This window comes from Danio rerio, chromosome 14 (genome assembly GCF_052040795.2).
Source record: "Danio rerio strain M-AB ecotype USA chromosome 14, GRCz13ab, whole genome shotgun sequence".
In the NCBI taxonomy this organism is placed as follows: domain Eukaryota; kingdom Metazoa; phylum Chordata; class Actinopteri; order Cypriniformes; family Danionidae; genus Danio; species Danio rerio.
This window is the reverse complement of record NC_141034.1, coordinates 27432501-27451670: the sequence shown is the minus strand read 5'-3', so window position 1 is coordinate 27451670 and position 19170 is coordinate 27432501. Positions and strand designations below refer to the sequence as shown.

The window sequence follows — 19170 nt, the reverse complement described above, 5'->3', positions numbered from 1 at the left end:
TGGTTGTGGTGCTAACATGTTTACACTCGGTGCAATAATTAGTTCGATACGAACAAACTGAATAAACAAAGACCACTGGTCGCTCACCAAATCTGTAGAGACAGGACAATCCACAGCAACTAGAACCGCGTCTTTATTAAGAGGAGACGAGCAGCGAATCCGGATCTCCATTTGCAGAAGAGAAAAGCTCTCGGGTAAACAATGTTCCTAGACACGCAAGTTGTTGTCGCTCGTCGCAGTCCAGCTGTGCTCTCACAGAGAGAAATTGTTGGAGCCATTTACTTCTTTACTTCTTTTTTAGATGCATCTCCCTCCCCGCTTGACTCATATAATGACCTAATGACCACCATTATATAAAAAAAATTCTAATTCTATTTGTCCTGCAAATAGGAACTCTAAAAAGACGTCTTGACAGCAGCAGCTGAAACACAGTGTACAAAGGGTGATCCAGGTATCCAGATAAGATACCCTGAGCTCTCTTTAAAACATAATTATGGTAAATTACCATTGGACCTGTTTGATTAAAACCAATGATTTTGCCTGACTCCTTCACAAGGCTACTCAACATGTTCTTATGTCATACCTTATGCCATTCATAAATAAATAAATAATTAAATAAGTAAATAAATAAATATATAAATAAATAAATTTGTTTTATTATTTATCCTAAAATATTATTATGCTTAGTTCTGCATTATTAGCTACTCGTATAACCGACTAAATATAAGAAAAAAATGCATCATTCAATAACTGAAAAAAAACAGTTCCCATCACTAAAAAGTATTTGAAAGATGAATATTTTGTACAAATTGTATATTTCATTTTGCATTTTTAGATTCAGACAAGTGACCTTGATAGATTTATTTTGAGATTCAAAGACACAAGCAGACATTTTATGACCTATAAAAGAGCAGAGTGCTTATTAGATGAACAAAAGAGTACACAAGGTTTAGCTCAGGCCTCGGATTAGTGCTTCCCTTTCAGCTTCCCTCTTTAAATAAACTAGAACAAAGCAAACACTTCAAAACATTACTGTTTTACTGTCTGCTCTGATAGCCTTGCAGGCAGTGCGCCAACATGTAGCATGATTTTATATCAGGGGCATCTTGAGTTCGAATTGCACCTTTTCCCACTCCCCAAAGGTGATTAGCAGATGTGCTAACTATTAATGCAACTATTACAGAAAGTTTGCAAGCCATTTCAAACTCCTAAACACAAACCAAAATAAATGTTGCTCTGCCTAGATTAGTTTTAATTGGAAACAAACCACAGTAGGCTCTTTAGTGTTCACCTCTAAAATATGAATCGCATTACAAATAGGCATATAACCATCTACATAGTTTAAAAAAAAATCTTCTGACTGATTTTTTTTCCAAGCAACATTTCTTTAATATTGTTCTTTGCTTTATTTAAGTAGCTGAGAACAATAAAATCTAAAAAATAGTTTTAACCCTCTTTAATCTGGCCAGCTCCTGTATTTAAAAAATATATTGTTAAAGATGTTAACTTGAAAGCGAATATTTAAACATTTCAGGTATACATTTGGACATGTTTGTGTAATTTTACCTAAAACATGTTGAATAATTCACCAACACAAAAAATAAATAAAAAATAAATAAATAAATTAGTAATGCAGGTGTTGTGTTTTTGTGAAATAAAAAAATAAAATAAATAAACATAAACATGTTTTAAAATGTAGTGGACAGAGCAGTATTTTTTTTTCTTTCTATGAGCAGGAATGGAAAACCTGGAGTGGATCACCAGCGTAGCTATCATACCGAACTCTTAATAGAAAGAGAAATGTGCTTTTACTGCATTCCAGTATTTGAAAATTCTTGACAATTCTTGACTTGCCTTTGGGGGCTGACTCCAGGAAGTTCAGATGTTCACTGTTCACTCAATGCTAAATTTGCGAATTTTACAGCGGATAAAAACATGTTTACAGCCTGGTACAAATGATGGTTTTGGTGCATATAGCTAATAGTACCCTTCATGACAACAGTGAGGTTGATTTTTTAATAACTCATCTGTTTAGTTTTGATTAAATTATATTAAGTCTGCTTAATTAAGGGTGTGGCAACTTGAGTGACAGCTAAGTCTCGCTGGTCGCCGTCACTTCACCTCAGTTGATTCCGGCTGATCAGACTCTAAGCTCGGCATATACATCATATTTTTGTTTTGTTTAATGTGGCTTTATACAGTCAAATGCCTTTTGAAATTATTTCCTACTATTATGAGATAATATGGCATGCTGTGTGCACTTAATTGTGCTCACAAACCATTCAAGTGGCCTCCATTCCGCAGGTGAGTAAAATTTTATACTTGTATACCATACCTATAAATGTATTTGTTTTATTTAAGATCATTTACCATTTATAATTTTCTTTAGAACTGTTATGCACTCCAGAATCTGACAGATTGAGCTGTAGGCTGTCATGCAGTGTTATGCATGATTTCACAAATAGCCTTGCATTTACAAAAACAGACTATATTTGAAATGTTTGGAAGTGATTCATGTTTTCCTCCTGTAGAAAAACGCCATAAGAACAATGTTTAGTGGCTCAATTTATTACAACAGTGTTATTAAAAGACTAAAACTTTTTATGGCTAGTATACAACCAAGCACATGTGGTCAAAACACAAACGAGTCACAGATAATAAAGTATTCAGCGTTTTTCTCAAAGAAAGCCTGTCTAAGTAAAAAGCTAGCAGGTGTTAGTAGCTTCAATCATGCTCCGCCTCTTTGCCCTTGTTTGGTATCCCCCAGTTGGTGAACAGAATGACGATAATTGGCCACGCCTACTTGTAGCTTCATTTGCGCTCTTTATAAAACCTATGGGTGATGTCACGGATACTACGTCCATATCTTTTACTGTCTATGTTGAATACACAACAATCATTCCTTATTTTAAGAACTAACCAAACTAGGCACTCAAAAGACAGACAGGAACCCAGCAACAAATGGAAATCCATTATAGATCCCATGAAATCTAAACAACTCTGTTGTTGAAATCTAAACACTGTCACTCACAAGATACTCATGCATACCAAAAATATATATGTAATCACAATTTATATTTAGTCTTTGGTAAACAGCAAAGGCACTGAACTAATCACTGATTAACTACATTTTTGGAGACTATTAAAGTAGTGGAAAATGCAAAAAGGCTACAGTGAAGGTGAATCAATGTGAAACGCAACGGCAACAGAGGCAGAGACATTCAACACAAGGTAGCACAGTATGCAAAACAGGGACCTGAAGAAGAAAGGCATTGCTGTTTACGTGATTGTTTTCTGTAGGCCGTTGGCATGTTCCTCGGAGAAAATCTCATTGACTTAATTACTTTTTTCTTGTTTTGAAGCCGCACCTGTCAGGAGGTACAGGAGGCTCCATCAAATTGTGCACTCGTAACAAATGTCAACACGTTCCTGAAGCTTCTAATTAGAGCACCTGCTTCCTGTCTTGACATTAGATTACTTGCTTGCTCATTTGACGGCGTATGCATTACGTATTTTATGATGGGAGTTTAATAAAACAAACACCCTTGTGCTCAAACATGTCAAATCTCGGAGGCGCTAAATTATGCCACCACTTCAAGTGTATATATTAGAAATTTGGCTTGACAGTAAGTGTTAATATGGAAATTAGGTCATTCCATGTTCAATTAACTTTCCGGTTTAATTTAGAATTGGCCTTAGTTTAAATCCCTTCTGAGAGCATGCCCTCCCATCATGCTTTTTAAAGACGTATCACTTACAACAGAAGGCAGAAAAAGATGAGCAATGTCTAAGCAAATGAAATCAGGTGCTTCCTGATTTCTATGGTGTATAGAGTTTTATTTGCAACTAAAATGTGGGCAAACTGTACATTATTTAGTAGCATTTGTGACATTATTATTATTATTGTGGTGTTTTAGCTGCAATCACTATTATAATTATCATCATTATTATTTCTTTTATTAGAATTTCCAGTGCATTTTGGGATTATTAGGTTGCTTATAAGCAAATGCTCACTACTATTTATGTTTCACTTGAACATTTTTTAATTTTCTTTTATTTCTTGGTTACACATTTCCATCTTTACAGTATTAAACTCAACATGAACTCTTGGTTACCATCCATCACAGCTAGGAAACATTATGATCACATGTAATGATCACTTCAACATGACTGAAAGCATTGATTTGTTGCAATGCGATTTGCTGATTAAATATCTGTGTAAACAAGCAGTTGAACACGTTTAGCTAAAAAGTGGTGATACTACTGTATATATATATATATATATATATATATATATATATATATATATATATATATATATATATATATATATATATATATATATATATATATATATATATATAATAAGCCACTCAATCAAAAAGTTAGGAATTGCCATGATGTTGTGTTGGTGAGCTCTACTATTTAAGCCCCAATTGGTTCATCCGAGGCAAATTTTAAAATTTAAATTCAGAAAATGTTGACAATTATTTAAAAATATCCTATTATTGTTTTACAAAATAAGCAAATCACATAGGCTAAACTCATAGGGCCCTATCATACACCCGGCGCAATGCGGCGCAAGGTGTGATGTAATCGTTTTCTAGTTTCAGATGAACCGAGTAAGGTAGACACTATTGCATGAAGAGATATGTGTTCATTTATGGTAGGAAACTAACTTTAAATGATGCATCATTGCTGCATCTTCAAAGGGCTGAAAAAAAGCAGTTTCGAGAGAGAGAACTCAGGAGAGTCAAGTAAGACTTTAAGTATATCACTTTAAAATGTTGGCCATAGAGTAATACATTATATTTGCTATTACTTCCATTGACTTTTGTTTCATTTTGATTAAAGATGTTGATGCATCCTGACTGTTCTAACCTGAAGCTTTTCAAATCTTGCAAAAAAGATCAAAATCCCAAATGTGAATTAGGAGTGTTTCCATCAAGTTGGTAGAGTGGCTGACTATACTACTATACTAAACCAAAAACCAACAATAAACAAGGCAAGCATAATGGAGACAGAACTGCAGCAACAATTGTTAGTAAGTTTGAAACAATTGGGCAAGTTATAAATGTCTTAGCAGTGCAGCTTGTAAGAGCTAATAATAAAGCTGTGCACTGAAGAAGAAATGCAGAATCTCTGATGAACGCCCTCACAGCAAGGGCATATAAGATAACGCTGAGCACCGTATTGTACATGTGGAAAAAGACAACATCTGCAGGTTTTTAGGGAGTTATAGAGGAACCTGAAAGACATCAGCAGAAACAGCTGATTAGTCACCTGCGTGTAATGTTCCATCACCGATTATTCGCATTAATCTATTTTGTACCAGTCTAAAATCACCGTTTTTTTTTTTTTTTTTTGGAAATTAATGTGTTTTTTGAAAAAAGAAAGAGGAAATTTTCATTACTTTTTTCTCATGCGATACTTCAAAATGTGGATTAACAAAGGGGGACAGTAACCCAGTCACAGGAATCACATTTGAACAACCTAGAAGTATTATAGCATTATAGAAGCACTTTTAGAAGCATTATAGCTTTTTATAGAATTAGGTGTGCCTTTAGAAACATTAGGGTAAAAGTGTATTTTCTTATAACTAGATCTATGTAATTCATTAAGAAAAAAAAAACTACCCTGAAATATATTTTCCATTATTAAAATGTATTTAATTCATAAAACTAATTCTAAACATCAGCAACTACCATCTTGAGATGTCGGCAATGTTGCAGTTCAGTTTTGCTTTATTTAAACACAATACTTCAATTAAATGGATGCAATTACATTTACTGTATATTTATAGAAACCATATAATAAAATTGGGTGTACACCAATTTTAACCGTTTGGGGTCTGAGGGTGTTTTGGGGGCTTGGTAAAGTTCTGACATGCCTTGACACTTGTTAACATATACATATAGCTAAGGTTTAATATTATTGTATACAGCAGAAACTAGTCTAGAGCAATATGCTGGCAACATTTAAGTACATGTTTGTGTTTTTGAAAAAGAAACATTTATGCGTGATTAGTAAAAAAGTCAATAAAATAACTCCATTAAACGCACACAGAATATTTGTTCGCAGTATAAATGTTTGCCAACCCCAGCGGGTTAATGACTAACCAAAGTGTTCATGTCAGTCAGTATGTTTACATGGACACCAATAAAACGATTTTATCAAAATTAAGACAGTACTTGGATTAAGTGTCTACGATGTAATTTGTTTGTTTTACGATGTGATTTTTGACAACTGTGCTCCGACTAAAGTCACAATAGAACTAAACAGAAATGGAATTAAGACATGTGAAGTATGCCTATTTTAGTGGTATTACTGAAGTGCAGTGCAGACATGTTAACACGCAATCAAACCATTACCGTCATGTAGGACTTTTCGTCACATTTTGCGAAATTCAATGAAGCTCTAGAGAAAACATTGGATAGCGTGTTGGCGCAATAGCATTAATGAATCAATGTGCTATAACTTGTAAGATGGGATCATGAAAGAAACATTAAAAAAGCAACTCATGTAAACACATTAAAGGTTCAGGACACCCTGGAGAACTTTTTTTTTTTTATATTAACAGATTTGTGTGTGTTGAGCATCAGTTAAGACGATGTTAGCACCTGTCAGCTTTAATTGTGGGGAAAACTGGATAATTTTGAGCTTTTGTAAGCTAATTTCAGCTTCCGGGTTTAAAATTATTTTTGGGACGGGATCAAAATCGGCGACGTAGCGCAGAACTGCAAGTGCAATGATGATGCGTCGCTTTCTCATTATTATTCATAGCGGAGTTTTCTTATCCTATGAGGCTGCTTAATTATTCATGAGACCTGCCAGACCTACCTGAGACAAGCCCAAGCTGTGAGACACGTCACGGACCCACGGCACGGGCACACAGTATTTAGCCGTTCATGAAGGCTCATATGCGTTTGTTTCCATGATCCACGCGGTTTGTTGCATGTTTTTCCCCGCGATCTTGTCAGGGCCGATCATACAGTAAAGCTGTGTGTGTGTGCTGCTAGCATTTTTGTCGGGAGAGCAGCATGAGAATTAGAGAATGGCGGACGCTGTCTTTTATCAGGAGTTCCTTCACATTCAGACACATCACTGTGCTGCTGTGTTTGCCTAAATCCTCCAGATTACCAGCAGGGCTAACGGTTAAAATAGACAGGTCAGGAGACCTGCTGCACTGAGTCTGCTGGATACGGGGATCGAGGGAGAAGTCCTTATTTATAGGGTTTACATGAACACAATTATCTTTATAATGATATAAATTGTGGTTATGTGTATATGAAATTACGAATAACAAATGTAGCAGGGCATTAAATCACTGTTCATTTCTTTGCATTTTAACTTTGTAAACTATAAACTCATGCGTCTCCTCACGGTTTGTCTTATTTTGTGAGCTAGCTTCGTTCGCTCACGTTCTCCCCTGCTGGCTACGCCCACTCCTGCCCGATGCTCGCGGAGCTCCACGCCCATTAATCATGCATCTTTTGAAAAAATTCTGAAGTAGACTTTAACCGAAAGTGGGGGGTGTCATGGCCCTTTAATCATATTATTGTTATTCAGATTAAGGCAAATTATTTGATTACTTATGCCCATGTAAACATAGTCAGTGTTGCATTTGTTACCTCAGAGAACACAGCATTCTGTTTAGTGTTTAGCATTTACACACAGAATAAAAAATGATTCATTGAATTAACAATTTTTTTTTACATGGGCTGAACTTAAAGTAAGTATAAGATTTCAAAATTTCCTTTGTTGGCTTAAATTCAGCCCCTATAAATTGTTTGTAACCACTTACCTTACAAAATGTAGTAAATCCAATCAATCAATCAATATATATATATATTTTTTTTTACGTAGGTGCAGTAAGAAACTTGTAGTACTGAACAAATGCTCTGTTGCCTCCACCACACAAAATGCTTGCATTGCATTTACTACACACTGCTGTTGGACTGCTTTCATATCTCCACATAACAGACAGTTTAGCCTTGCATTCCTGTCAAAACTCTGTAATCTCTATTTATACTTCTGTTTGAGCTGACGTAACATAAAGGATTAGTCTTCATACAGCTGATACTGATCAATTAAAAATCAGTCACAACACTGAGAACAGTCTGAGATTGGGTCAAGGAATCCTTTATGAATACTGAAAGACTACGAGATTGGTTCATTTAAGACTACAGATTTGTCACGTCATATTCGCATTCAAAACATCTATTGAGATTGTATTACCCTAAAAAAGGGGTTCTCAAATTATGGTACTTGAACTTCCTTATAGTGGTACGCAAGGTACACTGAATAATGAAAGAAAAATAAATACACTTTTAACCCTTTGTCGCGAACGATTACACTGATGTGATCAGCACCGGCTGTTCCCTGAAGCATACAATCACATCGCTGTGCTTAGAATGTTTATTTTAGTGCATCGCATCATCAGATTTTAAATGTCTGCTTGGTGCAGAGCCAGAGAAAGATGCGCATTTTCAGAGCTAGAGAAGAGCTTTTGCAGACCAGTGCTGTTGTGTTGGCATTTCAGTTACTGCAAACTCAGGAATTTCCCCATGTGGCATCATTGGTAAAACAATTATCACAAATATGTTAATTGTGTAGTTGTGTACAATAATGTATGTTTTTGATATACATTTATATGGATACACCTTAATAAAATGGGAATGGTCAGGGATATTAACGTTCTGTTTGTGGCATATTAGTATATGTGAGGGGGCAAACTTTTCAAGAGGGGTGGTGACCATGGTGGCCATTTGAAGTCGGTCATCTTGGATCCAAGTTTTGTTTTTTTTTTCAATAGGAAGAGGGTCATTTGACACATCAATACTATTGGGAATTTCACAAGAAAAACAATTATGTGTTTGATTTTTATGTAACTTTATTCTTTCATGAGTTACTTTACAAGTTTCTGACCACTTATAAAAAATTGTTTTTCTTGTGAAATTCCCAACAAGTTTGATGTGTTAAATGATCCTCAATACAAATATGTCATGTGTACCTATTTCAAAATTTATCAAAAATGATTTAAATATGAATATGATGACATATAGCTAGGCCCACACGGAATCGCTCACGCAGATATCTGCAGATTTCCGCAGATTTTGCGCCCATCATTTAGTCTATATATTTACTTGTGTAAATGTGTGTACATTTATATTTATTCAGTATTTTTTATTGATTTTGACTAATATTAGTGTGATATAATAATAGTAATACTACTACTACTACTACTACTACTACTACTACTACTAATAACAACAACAGCAACAACAACAACAACAACAATAATATTAATAATAATATTAAAATGTTCATATGATTCATTTACAATACAGTTTGTAAAGTAATATGTTGTATTTTATAAGAAAGATTATATAAGAGACTTGCTTTGTTTACCGAATAAGTTATCTAATTGGATTTGCATTGTAAACACTGAAAAAAAGTAAAAAAAAAAAGGTATTCATTGTTGATTTCATATGTCAAGTTTACCTATAAGCACAGTACAATGTTAGGCCCAATCCCAATTCTATTTTTGTACCCCTACCCCATCCCCTTGGCACTTACAATTGAGGGTTAAGGGGAAGGGCTTCAAAATATACCCCTAATAGTTGGTACACCACTACAGCACCTGCACACGTCATCATATGTCCTCGCAATTTCTTGCTTCATGTGAGATTAGACAATCGCGACTGCTGTAATTGTTCCAGTTGTGCTATTTTTTGGTATTTATCTTCAGGAAATCACTGAAGGCATATTTTATGTTATTATAACAATATAATGTGGCAATAAGATCATACTGTGTATTTACACAGTGGCCATATTCATCTAAGCAAACACACAAAAACAGCATTAACATTATAGTAGACACTGTAAAAAGCTCATTCTCAGCCACTATACATTAGTGACAGGGTATTCCAGTGTCATCAAGTGACAAAATGTTGTGGGACTGCAGTTCAGAAGTTATTATTAGGGACTATAGATCGCAACATTTAGCGTTTTTTTTTTTTTTTTTAAGCATGACGGTAAAACACGAACGCTGTTATGAATATATTAAAACATGTTTGTTTGTCGTGAAAATTTGTATTGATGACAAAAAATACTAATTAGCTGATCTCCTTCCTTCTGGCTGGCTGGTGTATTCTGGGAATTTTTCTTACCCCTTGGTTTTGAGTGTGGTCCCGAAAAATCTTTGTTCGAAGGGCTATTTACCCCTTCCCCCTAGCCCTACGCCTTCAAGCTAAAGAGAAATAGGACACCCCTACCCCTTGGCGTGCACGCTCAAATTGAGTGGAAGGGATAAGGGGAAGGGGTAAGCGGTAGAATTGGGATTTTGCCTTAATGTTCAAAATATTTATAATGTTTAAAGTTGCTGGTTGCAGGAAAGTGGTAGTTGATGAAAACGTTTGAGAACCACTACCCTAAAATATTATCTTTTTTTGTAAAATACAACTTATGTTTGTGTACAAGTTACTAAACCACCCCCAGAGATGTGGGAGAGCAAAGTTTTTCACCACAGTGAAAAGTTTGAAAGTCTGAAATAGAGTTGCGTGATTGTTAGCAGAAAGTTGCTAGGAAACAGATGCTCGGAGAACACCACTGGACGCTGAAATGCATGTGGTCAATTTGACCAAGGCCATTCAAGGCAGAAATACTAAAAAATCTTTTGTGTTTTTTGATTTTGATAAAATAACACTGTTAGAATTAAATACACACATTCAGTAAAATCCAGGTACTTTCATGGATTTTATTATAACAAATTTATAAAGTTGCTAAATTTAACAATGGTCAAAATGACTGCCCTGTAGTTCTAGCGTTAAGAGAGAGAGAAAAAAACAAAAACATTCAATTTAGCTTTTATCCCAAAATTTTTATTAACATTTGGCAGATTTTTTGTTCCAGCATGTGCTCTATGTGGAATAAAGTGTTTAACCCTGCTCATATAAAACACATTTGTTCAGTTAAATGACATATGCAGCTTTCAAATCTACAGTAGGACTATGGAGCCATGGAAAACAAAAACCACTACTGCCACACATTAAATCACCACACAGCTGATGTCATTCGAGAAGGAGCACTTTGTGACCCCGCAAGTTCTCCAGGGAAAGCAGGTCTATAGACTTTCTGCTGCAGTACTTGCCCTTCTGCCCATCGATGCGCATCTCAAGAACTCCACAGCAGAGAAGGTCAATTCAGACCATCCCAGTGCTGTTCATCTTTCAGTTCACACTCTCACATGGCCAATACCTTCAGATATGCTGAAACATTCCAGCTAAATCCCAGGTGGGGAATGGGGATGCACAGGAAAAAAAAACCTCAATTTCACCCAGAAACACACACACACACACACACACACACACACACACACACACACACACACACACACACACACACACACACACACACACACACACACACACACACACACACACACACTTGCTTCAACTTGAAAACCCACTTGAGAATCAGAGAAGAATACATGTGGCTGTACAGTCATGCCATGTTAAAGAATCAGTGAGTGTGTCAGGCAAGGAGAAGGCGAGCGGTCATGGTTTTTTAGCTTTTGTTCACAGAGTGAATCTCACATGCTGAAAACACGCGTGATAAAAGAGCAGATCCATTAAGCTGGATTGGTTAAAAGCAGCGGGGGAGATGTTTTGATGGAAGCGCATTGTATTGGAGCGAATGGCTGTTCCTCGCACCATTACGCCACAGAAACTGTTTGCTGCAGACAAATGTACACATTCCGCGCAACAAGGCATGTTTTTTTGTGTGAGTAATGTTCTCCTGGTAGAAGATGTTTCATAGAATGTACGTATATACCAACAGAATTTTCCACAACAGCTTGGTTTGAGAATAAAAAAACACCCACACGTTTGCAGGTGCAGTTGTAGACAGGAAAACGATTGGAAATGATGATAAATCGAACCAGATCTGTTTAAAAAATAAGTCAGTGGAATGTCTGAAGGAAATGAAAACACACAGACAAAAGAAATCAGATGCAAAAATACCTCTTAACTGAGCCTGAAAAGCATCAGGGAGAGAGAAACACAAAAAGAGCTGCTATTACTGGGAAAGATGGAACGGCTTGGCTTGAAAAAAAGACAAGAGAGGAAAACACTGCAGAAGAGAACAGAATAAGTCCGATTCTTTCATCTTTTTAATGATGAAAAATGATGAGCAAAGGTCAGCTCTGAAAGCTTATCATCTTGTTACATGAAAACAACATCTATCTGTTACAGCAGCCATTGCAACTCATTTGACAGAATGACTTTGATTTGGGCTGCTGACTGAATGATGCAGATTTTTGGAAGTAAGCCACCCCCCAGAGAAAAACATCTAGGTTTTATTATTATTATTTTATTTTTATGGAAAAAAAAATATATATATATGAGCGGTGCTCAAAATAAAATGTGTTTCAGATGAGATGACAGAACTGTCACTTTGGCTCACATTTGTTTTTTGTCTTGTGATGAATATTAGTTGTTTTTGTATTGAGCACTGATGTTGTGATTTAAATGTGTCATAAAAGATAAGGGATTCTAATACTTTTGTTAGCATAAGTTAGAAAATAGATCATGTAAACTAATTGCTATACTTTTTTCGACCAAAGTTTTAAATAAATATGATTTTTCTTTGCAAAAAAATTATAATTTAAAGAACAGTAGAATTTATAGATTTCATATTTTGTTCAGATTTGTTTTAAATCTTACATTCATCAAAAATCCTCATAAAAAAAAAGAAAATCATAATAGTTCAACTATTTTCAGCCTTCAGTTTCACTCTTAAAATGACACATTCCTTATTGGCATCTTACCAAAGTTTAACCACCTTGAAGCCTTTTCATTGCACAAAAAGATCTCTATAATACTGGAAAGTTTTTTTTTTTTTTAATTATAAAAAAGCTGACTGATTATTTTAATAACTTTTCACTTGAAGGTTCTTTATGGAATCAAAATTATTCTGTATCTTGAGGAGATGCTGTGGTGGTCATAAAGGACCATGATTCTTGAAAGACCCCAGTGACAGATGAGTCTTTGCATTGATCCCATGGGCTAGCCTGAACACCCACCGGTGACCTACTTACACATGCAGTTCTCCACGATGGATGTCCAGCATTCTCCACAAGAAGTACAAGAAGTTTGGCAATAAGAGAAATGGTTGTGCCCAACTGAGCCTGGTTTCTCTCAAGGTTTTTATTTTCTTTACTTTCGTCGATAGGTGAAGTTTGTTCCTCGCCACTGGCTTGCTTGGTTTGAGACTTTTGGAGGATTGGACTTTCAGCAGTGAAAATTAAACCACTGAACTGATCTAAACTAAACTTCAACTCTGAAAACTGGACTGACACATTTTCAATTTACTAGAACTTCTATGCTTAGCTTCTTTGGCACAACCTACATTGTAAAAGTGCTGTATAAGTAAACATGAATTGAATTAAATTAAATTATTCTATGAAATGACTAAGAAAAAAAAGCATTTTAAAACCTATAATGTGCTTCAATAAAAGTGTTTATAATAAAAGAAAAAAACAAACAAACAAGAAAACAAGCTGCATATCAGCATATAAAATGGTTTCTGAATGATCTGTTAGTTACCACGTGTTACCATATTACCATGAATAATGTAAAAATATATATATTTTTGAAAAATAACAAATAAATAGTAAAGTTTGAGGTCAGTAGGATTTTTAAATGTTTTAAAACAAGCTTATCCTGCTCACTGCATTTATTTAATCAAATAAAATTGTAAAACGTTATTGCACTATAAAATAACTTTTTTAAAATTAGTTTATGATTCATTCAGGGCAAGGTAGTGGCACAGTAGGTAGTGCTGTCACCTCACAGCAAGAAGGTCGCTGGTTCGAACCTCGGCTCAGTTGGCGTTTCTGTGTGGAGTTTGCATGTTCTCCCTGCCTTCATGTGGGTTTCCTCCGGGTGCTCCGGTCTCCCCCACAGTCCAAAGACATGCGGTACAGGTGAATTGGGTAGGCTAAATTATCCGTAGTATATGTGTGTGTGTGAATGTGTGTGTGGATGTTTCCCAGAGATGGGTTGTGGCTGGAAGGGCATCCGCTGCGTAAAAACTTGCTGGATAAGTTGGCGGTTCATTCCACTGTGGTGACCCCGGATTAATAAAGGGACTAAGCCGACAAGAAAATGAATGAATATAATTCATCATTATTATTATCATCATTATTATTATTATCATCATTTTTTTTATTCCAGGGATTTTAAAGATTAATTATCCTTCAGAAATCACTCTAATATGAATAAATTATTATTATAATCATCACTAATACTATCATTATCATTATTATTATTGATATTATTTTTATTAGTAGTAGTAGTTTTTATTTTTTAAATTATCATTAATATAATTACAATTATTATTATTATTGTTATTATTCTTCTTCTTATTATTATTATCATTACTATTATTTTTACTATTAATGGTAATAGTAATAAACCCTAACCCTAAACAGAGTAATTTTTCTTAAAAGTGGTTTCTAAAAAGAAAAAAAGGGAAAAGAGAGACGAATATTTTTTTAAATAAAAATAAAAACTGAACCCAAACTTTTAACCGGTAGTGTACTGTATTTCATTTTGGAAGTAAAAATAAGTTTAAAATAAATTGTGGGCTGGAACAACAGTTTCTGAACAACACAAGGGTGAACAAAAGTAAACAATGAAAGAATATTTATGGTCCAGTGAACTTTCGGTGAATCCAAAAAATAGCCCAAGTTTTAGAGCAAATTGGGGTAGAGTACAAATGTAAGAAGGTTTCAGTGTAGCAGCAGTTGCCCTTCAAGACAGAAAATCTATGCTGGTATTTGAAGAGTCTTTAGCCTTTAGTGGAGCACAAGCTCCATGCTCGTTATCAATATCAAGTTATCAGGCAGTTCTAAAGGTTGCCCCTTTAGCTGACCAAAACATTTGCTTGCCAATCTCCAGCTGTACAGTGAAGATGCGTGTGCGAGTGTTGAAGGAGCCCTGGTGATGATGGACGGAGCCGTGTCCACATTCCAGTTCCAGCAGCTTGTTCTATCGACTGATGTTCAGAAGCTGGCATTATCGCAGTCTGCCACCAGGATCTTATCAAGGGCAGCCAATTATAACGGAAAAGAGGTGAGCGGTGTTAAGGAAATGTCAGCAACTCCGTAACCTCCAGCTCATCTTATCTGTCCTCAAGCGTCACGTGACTCCATCGCCACACAGGCCGAATGCTTATAGCCACAGAGAAGTCCCTTTGAAGAATCCAAAATCAAAAGACAAATTACAGCAATTAGTCACAAAACCCCTGCGCACGACGTTCTGATTTATTAAACAGAAAGATGTTTAATAAATGATAAAGCGGTGCCTTTGGCTGCTGTTTGGCCGGCAGATTGATGCCCTTTTACAGGGTGAGAAGTGAGAAAGATCACTTCATCTCTCTAGCAGCTGAGATGAGGGATTTCTCTGCACGCTATCTGTCCATCAGAGCCAGAGTCAATGATCCGATTCTTCACCGTGGACAGAGAGTCAGTGGATGCGGTGACAAACACTCATTAGCGTGTGCTAATGGTCTGCCCAGCTGAGTTGGCGGATCGAGGAAAGGCAGAGATGCAGATAGCGAAGTCTCTGGCTGTGAATGACAAGCCGTTCTTCCGAGAGCTATCGAGCATGTGCCATTGCAATGATGGGGCGTTTGACGCAGAGATCGGTCAAGTGGCTGTCAGAGGCAATGGGCTCAGACCTAGTTCTGCCACATCACTTAACATTAAGCGTGACTGAGACGCGACGCAACCCCAACTGACATCCCGCACTCTCCAGCCACTCAACAGGCTCGCAGAGATAAATGCGTGAAGCCTTTGCAGCTCAAATGGAAGAGTCTAGCTTTTTCCATCGGTCTGATTTTCAAAAAACGAAGCCAAGAGCAGCTCATATCAGAGCCACGTGATGAGACTGGCAGACAGACTGAGAGAGACAGTGATTCTTAAATGCAGACAGATAGGGAGCTGATTGACACGTCTGCGATCGCCCATCTCCCTCGGGCATGACAGGTTTTCGGGTCTAAGCTTTGTGACTTACTGACAGACTGATATCTAATCTAAACCTCAAATCTCAGAACAAAGTAAATAAAAAAAGATTGATTGTTATTTGGCAGCTGCCTACCACATATGTATGACTCTCAGTAATACGTTTTCAGAGGACTACTATTACTGAAAAAAAAAGAAAAGAACACTATTTTACAGCAATATTCAAGATATACATCTAAGGTCTCAAACTGGATTCCTGGAGGGCCGCAGCTCTGCATAGTTTAGCTCCAACCCTAATCAAACACAGCTGATCCAACTAATCAAGGTGTTCAAGACTACTAGAGACTATTTAGTGGAAGTGAGTAGGAGGTGGTTGGAGATAAAATCAGCAGAGCTGTGGCTCTCTAAGATTGAGTTTGAAACCAATAATGTACATGCTATAAGAGAGCAGTTACAATATCAGATTTTTTTACTGAACAACTATTGTACCCAAAGAGTTCATGATAGCAATATACTGCAACATCTAAAGAAATCTTCCAAAAATTGTATCTGATCTTAAACCTTGCCACTGTTACATTATATAGGTGCACATGAATACTCATTTTTAATAGTATCAGTCAACATTAATTTTAACTTTTGTTAATACATTATTAAACTCAAAAGTACATGTTAACACTATTTAGAATTACTATTAATATTATTAATTAACACTATTAGAATTAGAATAACTTTAAGAGTGAGAAATTGCAGTTTTATTAAACACTAGATAGGGGTGTGACAAGATGCTTTCACAAGACGAGACGAGAAACAAAATTGGGTTCACGAGATCGAGACGAGACTAGAATTTTACACTATTTTAAAGAAATAAATGTAATAAATTAATATGCGAATGGAAAAAAATATTTTATTTAACTGAAAACGATAAATCACACAATGCAAAACTATTTGGATGCTTTTTTAAATCAACTTGTAATGAATGTTATTTTACACATATTTTAATGAATTCTATGCAGTAAAAGGCATTCAAACGCTGCAAAATATTTAGCTAATATTTGTATAGAAAATAGTGTTCATAATTTTAAATATTAGCTAAATATTTGCCAATATATGAATGGAAAATAAATTTTGTATCTATTGGGAAAAAAAATTTACAAAATGCATAACAATTCAGGTGCTCTTTTAAATCAATCTGTACAATTTTACATAAGAAATTAAACTCCTTTTTTTCTGGACAACATAAAAGCGTGTTCGGTGATGATAATGACAGGTGTGTGTGTGTGCACTCGGAGATCTTGAGATGTGTGTGTCTGTGGTCCTTTACTGACTTGGTAGGTGCAGAAAATAGTGTCAAACAGCATTATGTGTATGGCCTATCTTGTCACAAAATGCAGCTAAAAGTCCTACACAACGGTAATAGTTTGAATACATTGTTTACATGTTTGTACAGCACTGCAATAATGCGACTGAAGTAGAAATACTTAACGTTTTAATTCCATTTTTGTTTTTATGACGATTACGACTTTAAGCGTATCTAATGGCTCGTTTTCACTGACTGGTACAGTACGGTACGGTTTGGGTCGGTACAGGTCACCTTTATCAGGCTTGCGTTTCCACTACCAAGGGTACCCTTTTGGTGGGTGTGGTGTATGACAAAGTTTCAGTCGCATCATTCTCGCTCGGGAAATGTCTACAATAAAGCTGTACGGGTCGGTTACATTTCATATGAAAAGCACTTCTCACAAAACAGACGCTTAACACACATAAATACTTCTGTATAAATGTTTATTACTAACTTTTCTATGAACAGGATTTGATTATAACTGCAGATCAATGACAGCGTGAAATAGCCTACTGTAACGTCTGTAAATATATTTAAAAAATACATAAATGATAGTGTGCAAAGAACTCGATTTACAGTTCAAATCCAATCCTGCCTTCAATCTTCAGTGCTAAATTCACACTTATAACATCACAACTCATAAGAGAACTTTTCACCTCAACAAGAAATCTTGTAACGATTTAGTCTTGCAGGATCTTGTAGCACAAGATCTCATCACACCCTTAGTAGTCGATTATCAAAATTCATTCATTCATTTTCTTTTCAGCTTAGTCCCTTTACTAATCTTGGGTCGCCACAGCGGAATGAACCACAAACTTTTGCAGCATATGTTTTAATGCAGCGGATGCCCTTCCAGCTGCAACCCATCTCTGGGAAACATCAATGTACACTCATTCACACTCACACACTACGGACAATTTTAGCCTACCCAATTCACCTGTACCGCATGTCTTTGGACTGTGGGGGAAACCGGAGCACCCGGAGGAAACCCACGTGAACGCAGGGAGAACATGCAAACATTATTAAATTATAAATTTTTATTAACATTTCTAACGGAAAACATAAACTGATTTGTATATTCCACATGTGATTACACATTAAGCCTTATGTATAAACAAGCAACAGATGACTAAAATATTACCATCTGACAAAGGTAAAAAAAATAAAAATCAGATCTGAATGAGGGTTGTACTGTGATGCCAAAAACAAACTGATAAAGTTATTGATGACCAATATCATAAATCAGTTTTGAATAAAAAAATTCAGTGAATGATTTCTCGACTACTTTTCTAAACTCAGCAATTATTCAGAGGGTTCCACATTCTGCCATAGTCACGTAACCTTCAGTTTTCTGGAACAAACACACTGTGAGAAAAAAAATGTAAATGAAACATCAGCACACTTGGAATGGCATTTAGCCAATCAAATCTGAAGGCCAGAACTAACTGTAGTATAATACAAATGTATTAGGCAATTAGAATAAATTATAATTTTTTTCTTAGGCATTGGTTGCTTTAAGATTCCAATGAAGATTATAATTAAAAAGTTTTGAATAGCCTCAACACTTTTGCAAGAAAAAAACTTTTTTAAGTACTAATTTTTTTTGCCTCCCATGAGTGAGAGACAAGAGAAACACCTGTTTTGAGAGGCACTTGACCAGCATGTTTACATGTCTTTTCAAAGAACCAAGTCCCTTTCGTGGCATACGCATCTCTCCTGGGACACGTTGAAGGTTGAATCGCAGACCTCTGAAAGGCGGGAAAGAAAAAGGAAATTGTAATACTTGAATGCCTGAGGGACTGAA

General features: G+C 35.8%; 1 protein-coding gene and 1 long non-coding RNA gene across 18 annotated transcripts in view; one reads left to right on the top strand and one right to left on the bottom strand.

The window, feature by feature from the left end:
• Window positions 1-19170, bottom strand: part of enox2 (ecto-NOX disulfide-thiol exchanger 2) — a 403572-nt gene that overhangs the window by 151697 nt on the left and 232705 nt on the right. The gene's annotated exons all lie outside the window — the stretch shown is intronic.
• On the top strand, window positions 12383-14174 carry LOC141377513 (uncharacterized). Its single transcript, XR_015507491.1, has 2 exons — window positions 12383-13635; window positions 13676-14174. It is a non-coding gene; the product is annotated as an uncharacterized LOC141377513 (long non-coding RNA).